A 14,007-nucleotide genomic window follows, 5' to 3' on the forward strand; every position below is an offset into this window, starting at 1 on the left:
ACTGTTCAATCTATTTTCAGACCCTTAATCCATTTTTAGATCCCAGTCTCAATTGTTCGATCAATTTTTAGATCCTGGTCCAAACAGTTTAATCTACTTTTAGATCCTGACAAGAATCCAGAGTCCAGTCTGGTTATATCCAGTGCCACATCCCATAAATTGAATATGAGAAGAATAATAGCAAAACTCCGGGATTTTTAGGGCACCAAAAGACAATAAAACATTAATTAAAACCAAAATATTTATTATGCTAGGTTTAAAAAGTATAAGAAACACTGTGCATAGAAAAAAAAAAATTTGGTCCGTACTCAAATAGACAAAACCACAATATTATATATACAGTGCCTTGCGAAAGTATTCCCGACCTTTTGCCACATTTTCAGGCTTCAAACATAAAGATATAAAACTGTAATTTTTTATGAAGAATCAACAACAAGTGGGACACAATCATGAAGTGGAACGAAATTTATTGGATATTTCAAACTTTTTTAACAAATAAAAAACTGAAAAATTGGGCGTGCAAAATTATTCAGCCCCCTTAAGTTAATACTTTGTAGCGCCACCTTTTGCTGCGATTACAGCTGTAAGTCGCTTGGGGTATGTCTCTATCAGTTTTGCACATCGAGAGACTGAAATTTTTGCCCATTCCTCCTTGCAAAACAGCTCGAGCTCAGTGAGATTGGATGGAGAGCGTTTGTGAACAGCAGTTTTTAGTTCTTTCCACAGATTCTCGATTGGATTCAGGTCTGGACTTTGACTTGGCCATTCTAATCCTGGATATGTTTATTTGTGAACCATTCCATTGTAAATTTTTTTACATAGTTACATAGTAGGTGAGGTTGAATAAAGACAATAGTCCATCCAGTTCAACCTGTGTAGGTGTGTGTGGCTGTAATCATCTCACATACCCCTGAATGTTCTGATCCTTGAGATGCACATCCAATAGTCTTTTGAAAGCCACCATACTACCCGCAGAAACCACCTCTTGTGGTAGAGAATTCCACAATCTTGTAGCCCTAACAGTAAAGAACCCCCCACGTTGCCTGAGGTTAAAACGCTTTTCCTCTAATCGCATTGTATGCCCCCGAGTCCTCATGCAATCCCTTCGACTGAACAGCTTTTTTTCTAAGCTGAGATCCCCATTGAGATATTTAAAAATTGCTATCATGTCCCCCCTCAGGCGTCTCTTCTCCAGGGAGAATAAATCAAGCGATTGCAGACGCTCTTCATAATCAAGGTCCTCCAATCCCCTAATTAGTTTAGTTGCCCTTCTCTGGACTTTCTCCAGCTCCAACACATCCCTTCTGAGGACTGGCGACCAGAACTGGACAGAATACTCCAGATGCGGTCGGACCAGAGTTTTATAAAGTGGAAAGATTATAGTCTTATCTCTGGAATACATCCCTTTCTTTATGCATGCTAATATTCTGCTAGCTTTGGCAGCTGCCGCTTGACATTGCATGCTGTTGCCTAGTCTATCATCAACCAAGACTCCTAGATCCTTCTCCATTTTTGATTCCCCCAAGGGTTCCCCTCCTAACGTGTATTGTGCTTTTATGTTTCTAGTCCCCAAGTGCAAAACCTTACACTTCTCTACGTTAAACCTCATTTACCAAGTCGTTGCCCACTCAGTTATTTTGTCCAGGTCATCCTGTAGGATATCTGCTTCATGCTGTGCAGTTATTGCCCTGCCCAATTTTGTGTCATCTGCAAAAATTGCTATTTAACTACTGACCCCGATCTCAATGCTGTTTATGAATAAATTGAACAAGGTTGGTCCCAGGACTGAGCCTTGGGGGACCCCGCTTACTACCTCAGACCAGTCTGAGTATGCACTGTTTATTACCACCCTTTGGACACGCCCTTTTAGCCAGTTCCGTATCCAAAAGCAAACCCTGCTGTCGATACCTGCAGACCTTATTTTATAAATTAAGCGCTTATGGGGAACTGTATCAAACGCCTTAGCGAAATCTAGGTACACCACATCCACTGGTCTGCCCCTATCTAGCTCACAGCTCACCTCCTCGTAGAATGCTAATAGATTGGTTTGACAAGAACGCCCATTTGTAAACTGGTGCTGGTTATTACTGATGATGCTGTTGTCTTTAGCAAACTCTACGATATAGTCCCTTATCATCCCCTCCAGAAGTTTACATACTATCGATGTCAAACTGACAGGCCTATAATTTCCCGGGACATGCCTCTGACCCTTTTTGAATATCGGAATCACGTTAGCTTTCCTCCAATCTCCTGGTACATCTCCTGTCCTAATACTGTCCGCAAAGATCAGGAACAGTGGTCTGGATATAACCTTACTGAGTTCCTTGAGTACTCTCGGATGTATGCCACCCGGGCCTGGTGATTTATTTGTGTTAAGTTTATCCAGCCTTTCCCTGATTTCACCCTCTGTTAGCCATAGTGGCAAGTCCTGTGTATTACTACTAACCAAACAGTCATGGTCAGTGTACCCCTCCGTTTCCTGTGTAAATACTGACGAGAAAAAAGCATTCAGCACAGTTGCTTTTTCAGTGTCCTCTGTAACCATCCCCCCATCATCGCTAATTATGTGTGCAATATGCTCTGCCCTAGTTTTTTTGCTGTTGATATACTTAAAGAATTTCTTTGGGTTTTTTTTTTACTATCCTCCGCTATTTGTCTCCCAAAGTCTATTTTAGCCATCTTGATTTCGTGTTTACACTTCTTATTTGCCTCCTTGTATTGGTCGAAAGCCAATACTGTGCCTTCTGATTTATATTTCCTGAAGGCCAATTTTTTTCCCCTAATAAGATTTTTAACGCTACGGTTTAGCCAGCCAGGTTTGGCCTTGTCTCTTCTAAATTTATTTCCCATAGGAATGCACAGCAAGATGCCTTTGCTTAATATGTTCCTAAAGCATTCTCATTTTTCCTCTGTGGTCAGGGATCCTAGGGTTCGGTCCCAGTTTACCCTTTCCATCAATGAGTACAATTTTGGAAAGTCTGCCCTTCTGAAGTTAAGGGTTCTTATGTTCCCCACTTGCCTTGTTCTATTGTTATTTACACTAAATGTGATCATCCTGTGATCGCTAGAGCCCAGGTTGTCCTGGACTCCTACCTCCGAGATTATGTCTGGGTCATTAGTGATCAATAGATCCAGGATTGCGTTTTCTCTAGTAGGAGAATCCACCAGCTGTGACATGTAATTATCCTGTAAGGTTTCCGTGAATAGACGGGCCTTATGTGAGTGTGTAATCCCCTCTCCCCAGTCAATGTCGGGATAATTGAAGTCCCCCAATATGATGACTGATCCTAGCTTTGCCACTTTACCCAAAAGTACTAAAAATTCCAGCTCCTCCCCTTGTTTAGGTGGCCTATAGCAAACCCCCACAATTACTTTTCCCTTTACTCCTTCCCTAAGGAGTTCTACCCACACGGATTCTAACTCCATACTCATCCCTTCCGTAATGTCACTCCTCTCTATCACCCTTACATTGTTCTTGATGTAGAGACATACCCCTCTTTTTCCTACCCTGTCCTTCCGGTACACCGAATACCCTTGGATATTTGCCAGCCAGTCATGTGAGGGGTCGAACCAAGTCTCCGCTATTCCCACAAGGTCTATGTCCTCCTCATGAACTAACATTTCCAACTCATCCATTTTATTAGCTAGGCTCCTGGCATTAGCATATACCCCTCTTAGTTTTACGGAAGTTAAACGTGATTGGTGGTTATGTTTATTGCTGTTTGGTCTGAGGTTCTCCCGCACAGACCTACCGATTGACGTTGTGGACCTACTGTCGCTGCTGACCCTACAACTGCCTTCAGTCCTTTGCTCCCTCCTAACTGACTCTACTTCTGAGCCCTCCCCCCGTCTCCTAGTTTAAAAGCCCCTCCAACTTGGTAGCCATCTTTCTCCCCAAAAGAGCTGTACCGTCCCCATTAAGGTGCAGCCCATCCTTACTAAAGAGCCGGTAGCCGACTGAGAAGTCAGCCCAGTTCTCCAGGAACCCAAACCCAAATTTTGCTTTATGTTTTGGATCATTGTCTTGTTGGAAGACAAATCTCCATCCCAGTCTCAGGTCTTTTGCAGACTCCATCAGGTTTTCTTCCAGAATGGTCCTGTATTTAGCTCCATCCATCTTCCCATCAATTTTAACCATCTTCCCTGTCCCTGTTGAAGAAAAGCAGGCCCAAACCATGATGCTGCCACCACCATGTTTGACAGTGGGGATGGTGTGTTCAGGGTGATGAGCTTGTTGCTTTTACACCAAACATAACGTTTTGCATTGTTGCCAAAAAGTTTGATTTTGGTTTCATCTGACCAGAGCACCTTCTTCCACATGTTTGGTGTGTCTCCCAGGTGGCTTGTGGCAAACTTTAAAATGCACTTTTTATGGATATGTTTAAGAAATGGCTTTCTTCTTGCCACTCTTCCATAAAGGCCAGATTTGTGCAGTATACGACTGATTGTTTCCTATGGACAGAGTCTCCTACCTCAGCTGCAGATCTCTGCAGTTCATCCAGAGTGATCATGGGCCTCTTGGCTGCATCTCTGATCAGTCTTCTCCTTGTATGAGCTGAAAGTTTAGAGGGACTGCCAGGTCTTCGTAGATTTGCAGTGGTTTGATACTCCTTCCATTTCAATATTATCGCTTGCACAGTGCTCCTTGGGATGTTTAAAGCTTGGGAAATTTTTTTGTATCCAAATCCGGCTTTAAACTTCTCCACAACAGTATCTCGGACCTGCCTGGTGTGTTCCTTGTTCTTCATGATGCTCTCTGCGCTTTAAACGGACATCTGAGACTATCACAGTGCAGGTGCATTTATACGGAGACTTGATTACACACAGGTGGATTCTATTTATCATCATTAGTCATTTAGGTCAACATTGGATCATTCAGAGATCCTCACTGAACTTCTGAAGAGAGTTTGCTGCACTGAAAGTAAAGGGGCTAAATAATTTTGCACGCCCAATTTTTCAGTTTTTTATTTGTTAACAAAGTTTGAAATATCCAATAAATTTCGTTCCACTTCATGATTGTGTCCCACTTGTTGATTCTTCACAAAAAATTACAGTTTTATATCTTTATGTTTGAAATGTGGCAAAAGGTCGCAAAGTTCAAGGGGGACGAATACTTTCACAAAGTACTGTAAGCATAGAAAAAAAAAAACTATATAAATCTTCATCAGGGAGAGGAGTATCATGGTGGTGGATTAGGACCAGTTCATAATCAGTACATTTCTGGAGGAAATTACCCATTTCCTGGCAACCCAAAAAAAGCAAAGTGTTGGAGAACAAAGGACACCAATGGAGTTTCCCACTAAAAGTGTACAAAAGACTTCCAAGTAGATGGATATCACCAATGTTAAATAATATAAGCCAAACCCCAAGATACAGGGCGTGTGAAGGGGGATTATGGGGCTACCAGCAGAAACAGGCCAGCCATATATCGATCAGTAACAAAACAGATGGATAAGCGCCCCCAGAGCCGTGGCTATTCTGCTCCAAAAGCTTGCTTTTTGGAAATGGCACAGCAAAGAAGAAATACCTTAGGGCACAGCAAGGGAGAAGGATTCTTGAAATGCTAATATCGAACAGAGAAAAGATAGTCCACAAGGCAACCAGAAGGCACAGCAAGGGAGAAGGATCGCCGGAACAGTAATATGGAACAGAAAAGGAGAGAAAACGGGTTCTGGGACCCATGCTTAGGACACCGGAGGGCCCATGGCTGCTGGTGGGGTGGACTGGGTGCTGGATAGCTTGTCCTGATGGCTGAATGGTAACAGGGGATTGACAGCTTGAAGAGGAGCAGGAGGTGAAGACAGGGAGGCAGCTGGGCAATGGGAGGCCAGGGGTCACTCCTGGATGTCAGACGTCAGTCTGGGGTCCTCACAGGCACAAGTTGCACACAGAGCTGACAGCAGAAAAAGAACGACTGTTTTTTCCCCAGCCTAGGTAGATATATCTGAGTATCAGATTGCCCAGGCTACAAGCTCTGCCCCTTCCCACGAGGCTGCATGAAGTGAGCAGGCTGAGGGCGTGCTGTTTGTTCTCTAGCAGGGCACAGCGTGGAAAGTGGAGCATGCTGTGTCCGCTATTACTGGGGGGAGGAAGTGATCTATTTACACTGACCACAGCAGGAGATCCAACCGTCTGCGGAAGGCACAGGGATCGGATGCATTGCTCCCCACACATATGTGGTGTGAAGAGATGGGGGCATGCAGAGAGCTGAAAGGGAAGCCCTAGCGCCATGACATGTTCAATCTATTTATAGATCCTGGATCTATTTTTTAGATCCTGGGCTAAACACTGCAATCTATTATTAGACCCTAGATCTATTTTTAGACCTTGGTCTATACAGTTCAATCTATTTTTAGATCCTGTTCTCAACATTTCGATCTATTTTTAGATCCTGGTGTAAATATATTCATCTATTTTTAGATCCTAGATCTATTTTTAGGTCTTGGTCTAATCGTCTAAATAGCTTGATCTATTTTTAGATCCTGGTTCTATTTTTAGACCTTGGTCTAAACAGTTCAATCTATTTATAGATCCAGGATCTATTTTTAGATCCTGATCTAAACAGTTCAATCTATTTTTAGATCATGGGTCTATTTTTAGATCCTGGTCTAAACAGTTCAATCTATTTTTAAAACCTGGATCTATTTTTAGAGCTTGGTCAAAACAGTTCAATCTATTTATAGATCCAGGATCTATTTTTAGATCCTGATCTAAACAGTTCAATCTATTTATAGATCCAGGATCTATTTTTAGATCCTGATCTAAACAGTTCAATCTATTTTTAGATCATGGGTCTATTTTTAGAACTTGGTCAAAACAGTTCAATCTATTTTTAAAACCTGGATCTATTTTTAGAGCTTGGCCTAAACAGTTTGATTTATCTTTAGATCCTGGATCTATTTTTATAATAGAAAGAAAGCAAGCGCTCTGGGACACTTCTGTGGGAGGCCGGATGTAGCCAATATTAACAATGAAATAGATCAAGGATTAAAAATTGTCTGAATAAATTATAAATATAAAATATAAAACAATCATGTACATGGGGGAACATGGAAGATATTCAAGTACATGATAGTATGTAGAAGTCCCGGGGAAGAGACAGTGTGCCAGTAGAAACCATATTTTGGACTGCAATAAGGGCTAGCTCCAGTGGCGGCTGGTGCTCAAAATTTTTGGGGGGGCGCAAACAGAAAAAATGTAATAGGCATTGCTTCACGGCAAAAAACGCGGTAAAAAATTGCGTGACTTTGAGGTCACACAAGTGTGAAAGGGGCCTTCAGTAATCAAGGTACAGTGCTCTGAAAACGTATTCATAGTCACCCTTTGAAATAATCCACATTTTGTCATGTTAACTTACAACCAAAAAGGTAAATGCATTTTATGTGATAGACCGGTACATAATTGTGAAGTGGAAGGAAAATGATAAATGGCTGATTCTGGGGGCAGTGTCCCCCCCCCCCCATACTGATCCTGGTCAGTCCCCAGTGTACACCCCCCCCCCCCCCCCATTGAGGGTACAGTAGTAAGGGAGTTAATGCATATGGAGATGAGGGATGTATAGATATGGGGGGGGGGGGGGTTGTGATTTATATGAAGATAAGGGAGTGCAGTAAGGGAAGTATGGAGATTGGAAGGAAATAGATATATATTATTTATATATATATATATTTCTATATCACTAAGAGGCACTGAGTGGCAGCACTGATAGTTGGCACTGATAGGGACTGATAGGCAGCACTGATGGGCACTGGTTGGCTGCACTGATTGGCAGCACTGATTGGCAGCATTAATAGGTGGCACTTATTGACAGCACTGATGAGTACTGATAGGTGGCACTGATAGGCAGCACCGCTGGGCACTGATTGGCAGCCCTCCTGGGCACTAATAGGCAGCATTGGTGGGCACTGATTGGTGGCACTGATAGGCAGCACTGATGGGCACTGATAGGTGTCACTGACGGGCACTGATGCGGCACTGGTGGGCACTGATGTGGCACTGGTGAGCACTGATAGGTGGTACTGATGGGCACTGATGAGGCGGCACTGGTGGGCAATGAGATAGGTGGTACTGATGGGCACTGATGAGGCGGCACTGGTGGGCACTGATAGGTGGAACTGATGGGCACTGATGAGGTGGCACTGATAGGCACCACTTATGGACACTAACAGGGGAGAGGGGGAGTTTCACATTCAGCAGATAGTGAGGCTTGCCAGAGCTGCTCAGTGTGTATGACACTGTCTTGTAATGTAACTGCTTGCAGGGAGAAAGACCAGTTGTCAAAACTCAGCGGTGATGTCGGGGGTGGGCGGGATTGAGCAGCTGTCAAACACCAGCTATGCTGCCAGGCTGAACCAATCACAAGACGGCAGAAGGTGAGTGGCAGTGTTCAGGGCACATCGCTCTGTGCCCCGAGGACACTCTAAAAGGCCGCCAATCACCTTACAAGTAAAGAGGCACATGATGCCAAAGACCCACCCCTCCCATAGCCATCAATGTGTCCTGCGCCCCGCTGCCATATTGAAGGTACACTTTTTTTTATGCTGATTTTACACAGTGATTAGCCTTGAGGGGGGACGACGCCCCTGTGCCCCCTATTGACCAGCCGCCACTGGCTAGCTCCACAGCACAGGGAAGTCAGCTCTGTGAGAGAAAGCATATGAAGAAACAAGCAGAGCACCTCTAAGTGCAGTATTATTTATTCCAAGGAAGCACACAACAATCATAACTTAGATAGGTTAAGTACTCCGGTGATCTGCGGGAGGGGCTGTAGGGTCCAGCGTCTGGAGATGTATGAGTTGTAGCAGCTAGGAGATGAAGCCAGGAGATGGAGAGGCCGGCTATGCATCTTCTGGGTTCGACTGTTTCCGGGAACCAAGCTGGAACGCGGCGTGACGTCACCGGGGCCGAGAGGATGACACAACGCGTTTCAGAACATGCGCCAAGCTCACAAAGGGCATGCTCGCTCTTTTCTCAAGTGTGGATCCAGCAGCGCACATTGCGTTCCAGCTTGGTTCCCGGAAACAGCCGAACCCGGAAGACGCACAGCCGACCTCTTCGTCTCCCGGCTTCATCTCTTGGCTGCTACAACTCGTACATCTCCAGACGCTGGACCCTACAGCCCTTCCCGAAGACCACCGGACCAACCTTGAGCCTATGAGTAATTACCCTATGTGAGTTTTGATTGTTGTGTGCTTCCTTGGAATAAATAATACTGCACTTAGAGGCGCTCCGCTTTTTTCTTCATATGGATCTATTTTTAGACCTTGATCTAAACAGCTGGATCTATTATAAGATCCTGTTCTCAACCTTGCAATCTATTTTTAGATCCTGGTCTACACAGTTGGATCTATTTTCAGATCCTTGTTTATTATTAGACCTCGATCTAAACCAGGGGTCTCCAAACTTTTTAAACAAAGGGCCAGTTTATTGTCCTTCAGACTGTAGGGGGGCCAAACGGTGTCCAGCGGGAGTGGGCATTTTCCTGGCATAAGTTGGAGTACACATCACCACATTTGGTATTAGGGGGAAGAATAATACCCCATTGTTGGTGTCAGTGGGAGAAATGGTGCCCTATTGTTGGTGACAATGGGAGAAATGGTGTCCTATTTTTGGTGTCAATGGGAGGGCCAGATAGAGGCAAGCAAAAGGGCCACTTTTGGCAGACCACTGATCTAAACAGTTAGATCTATTTTTAGATCCTGGATCTATTTTTAGATCCTGTTATGAACATTTCGATATATTTTTAGACCCTGGTGTAAAGAGTTTGATCTTTTTTCAGATCCTGGATCTATTTTTTTGATCTTGGTCTAAATAGTTTGATGAATTTTTAGATCCTGGTCTAAACAGTTTGATCTATTTTTAGACCTTTGGTCTAAACAGTTTGATCTATTTTTAGACCTTGGTCTAAACAGTTTGATCTATTTTTAGAACCTGGTGTAAACATTTTGATCTATTTCTAGATCCTGGATCTATTTTTAAACATTAAACTAAACAGTTTGATCTATTTTTTAGACCTTAGTCTAAACAGTATGATACATTTTTAGATTCTGGATCTTTTTTTAGACCTTGACCAAAACAGTCCAATCTAGTTTTTGATCCTGTTCTCAACATTTTGATCTATTTTTAGATCCCGGATCTATTATTATATCTTGGTCTAAACAGTCTAATCTATTTTTAGATCCTGTTCTCAACATTTCGATCTATTTTTAAATCCTGTTTAAACAGTTCAATCTATTTTCAGATCGTGGATCTATTTCTAGATCTTGATCTAAACAGTTTGATCTATTTTTAGATCCTGGATCTATTTTTTCGATCTTGGTCTAAACAGTTTGATCCCTTTTTAGATCCTGGATCTATTTTTAGATTCTGGTCCAAAAAAGTTTGATTTATTTTAAGATCCTGGTCTAAACAATTCAATTTATTTTCAGATCCTATATATAGAATAGATTGGTTGTTGGATAGACTGTGGTTACATGGTATGATAACCCTACAATCCCAAAAGAAATACAGATAAAACACAACAGGGATAGTGGGGTCCCCCTACTATGAGTGGGGTCCCAACTAGACCTATAAAAAGAGGGGATGTTGAAGAGGGTATCATAGACCAGTAAGTCAGAGCATCAAAACACAATAGTTGAGAGGATGAAAAACAACATTGTTGTATAAAAAATTCATTTTATTTTATTAAGACATACATAAGGATATAAAAATGGACCCAGGTCCATAAACCTGACATTGTTTGTCTTACAATAAGCAACAGGCACTTGTAGTAGTAGCAACCGATGAGGATGGGCTAACGCGTTTCGCTTAAATTGAGCTTTCTCAAAGACCGCTTAACAATCCTCAGTTGACTATCAAAAGAAAGGAGAAAAAACTCGGCACTCTCCCTGTCTCCACAAAGTGAGGTGCTAGGGGTGGTTTACCCCGAAGTCCCCACCTGGTTGTATCCCCCTTTTGCATATGGCCCTCAGAAGGGTGTCCTGAACAGCCAGCACCTTTGTTCTATGTCCGTGCATCTGCAGCACTAGCACTTTGGTGAGCATCCATCTTTCTCATATAGGATATAGTGATGTATTGTGATATAAATGTTTGTTCATATATTTATGCATTTCTTTAATGAATATTGCATGTAACTGTTTTCCTTTTTTGTTTTTTTTTTGTTTTTTCTCCTTTCTTGTGATAGTCAACTGAGGATTGTTAAGCGGTCTTTGAGAAAGCTCAATTTAAGCGAAACGCGTTAGCCCATCCTCATCGGTTGCTACTACTACAAGTGCCTGTTGCTTATTGTAAGACAAACAATATCAGGTTTATGGACTTGGGTCCATTTTTATATCCTTATGTATGTCTTAATAAAATAAAATGAATTTTTTATACAACAATGTTGTTTTTCATCCTCTCAACTATTGTGTTTTGATGCTCTGACTTACTGGTCTATGATACCCTCTTCAACATCCCCTCTTTTTATAGGTCTAGTTGGGAGGACCCCACTATCCCTGTTGTGTTTTATCTTATTTTCAGATCCTGGATCTATTTTTAGACCTTGGTCTAAACAATTCAATCTATTTTTAGATCCTGGGTTTATTTTTAGACCTTGGTCTAAACAGTTTCATCTTTTTTTGAAATCTTGTTCTCAACATTTCGATCTATTTTAAGATCCTGGTGTAAACAGTTCAATCTATTTTTAGATATTAAATCTATTTTAGATCTTGGTCTAAACAGTTTGATCTATTTTTAGATCCTGGATCTATTTCTAGATCTTGCTCTAAACAGTTTGGTCTATTTTTAGATCCTGGATCTATTTTTAGACCTTGGTCTAAACAGTTCGATCTAGTTTTAGATCCTGTTCTCAACATTTTGAACTATTTTTAGATCCTGGTGTAAAAAAAGTTCTATCTATTTCTAGATCCTGGATCTATTTTTAGATCCTGGATTAAACATTTCAATACATTTTTAGATCCTGGATCTATTTTTAGTTTTTTGTCCAAGCAGTTTGATCTATTTTTAAATTGTGGTCTAAACTAATCTATCTGTTTATAGATGCTGGATCTATTTATAGATCTTGGTCTAAACAGTTAGACCTATTTTTTTTTTTTAATTCTTTTCATTAGTGGAGAAAAAGCAAAAAGTACATACATCAAGGCACTCAACAGGAATGCCAACATATCAAATAAAGAGCAAACAGAAACGGTACATCAACTTATGCAAGCATACATTAGAGATCATTTCCATGATAAACATTGTATCGCAATCATGTTATCTTGGAGATCATTTAGCATACTGCAATTCAACACGGCATAAGGGAAAACCATCAGACATAATATGAGAGCAATGTAGAGCACGGCATATACAAAAAGGGACCAATTTCATACAGCCAAAGCTAGACAGCAGAGTTGGTAAGATCGATCAGAGGAGCACCATGCCCCCCAGACCAGATCAAACACAAGTTTTTCATACGGCAACACTTGATTAACCAACTGCAGCCACATACGTACTGAAGGAGTAGCAGGTTGAATCCACTTGAGGGCAACGGCCTTACGTGCCATAAACAAGGACTCCTGTAACAGTGTCCTAGCATGTCTTGGCCACTGCTCCTCGTCCAGAACTCCCAGCAGGCACACCATGGGCGTGCACGGCACCGTGTCAGACAGGACCAAGGAGAGAACCTCAGTCACCCTCCGCCAGTACCATGCAATGACCGGGCACTGCCACATGACATGCGCAAAATCCGCACGCGGGTGCGTACACCTGGTGCACGCAGGAGTTGGAAGTCTATGCATGGCATGCAACCGGACCGGGGTCAAATAAGATTGGTGTAGCATGTAGAGATGGATCAACCTGTTGTTAACAGCCGGAGAAACCGAGAGGTGCGTCAGACACGCCTCCTCCCAGTCTTCATCTGACAAATCAGGGATAAGTTGCTGCCACTTGGTGCACACCACCAGATGATTACTATTAACTGTGGCCGATAACAGATGCAAATAAATCGTGGAGATAAGGCCCCTAGTTCCCTGAGAGTGCAAGATACCAATTAGTGGATAATCAGAGAGAATAACTTCCTTTGAGCTAAACTGGGAATGGAGAGCATGGCGAAGCTGAAGATACCTATAGAAGGCGCTATGGGGGAGATCACATTTGTCCCGCAGCGACAGTTAGTCCTATTTTTAAATCCTGGACTAAACAGTTCAATCTATTTTTAAATCCTGGATCTATTTTTAGATCTTAGTATAAACAGCTCACTCTATTTTTATATTTTGTATTTGTTTTTAGACCTTGGTCTAAACAGTTTAATCTATTTTTTGATCCTGGGCTAAACAGTTGGATCTATTTTTAGATCCTGTATCTATTTTCAGATATTGGTCTACACAGTTTGATCTATTTTTAGATCCTGGTTCAAGCAGTTCAATATAATTTTAGATCATGGATCTATTTTTAGAGCTCAATGAAAACAGTTCATGCTATTTTTAGATCCTGGATCTATTTTTAGCCCTTGGTCTAAACAGTTTGATCTATTTTTAGATGATATTCTCATATTCTCACCAATTCAATCTATTTTTAGATCCTGGGTTAAACAGTTGGATCTATTTTTAGATCCTGGATCTATTTTTAGATCTTGGTGTACACAGTTCCATCTATTTTTAGATCCTGGTCCAAACAGTTCAATCTATTTTTAGATCTTGGTCTACACAGTTTGATCTATTTTTAGATCCTGGTCCAAACAGTTCAATCTATTTTTAGATCTTGGATCTATTTTCAGATCCTGATCTCAACTGTTGGATCCATTTTTAGATCCTGGTCCCATTGTTAGATCCTGGTTTCAACTGCTTAATGTGTTTTTAAAATGTGGCCTAAAAAGTTGGATCTATTTTAGATCCTGTTCACATCTGTTAAATCTATTTTTAGATACTGGATCTATTTTTAAACCTTGATCTTAACAGTTTGATCTATTTTTAGATCCTGTTCTCAACCTTGCAGTCTATTTTTAGATCCTGGTCTACACAGTTCGATCTA

The sequence above is a fragment of the Pelophylax lessonae genome, assembly GCF_965119305.1.
Source record: "Pelophylax lessonae genome assembly, chromosome: 2".
Lineage (NCBI taxonomy): Eukaryota > Metazoa > Chordata > Amphibia > Anura > Ranidae > Pelophylax > Pelophylax lessonae.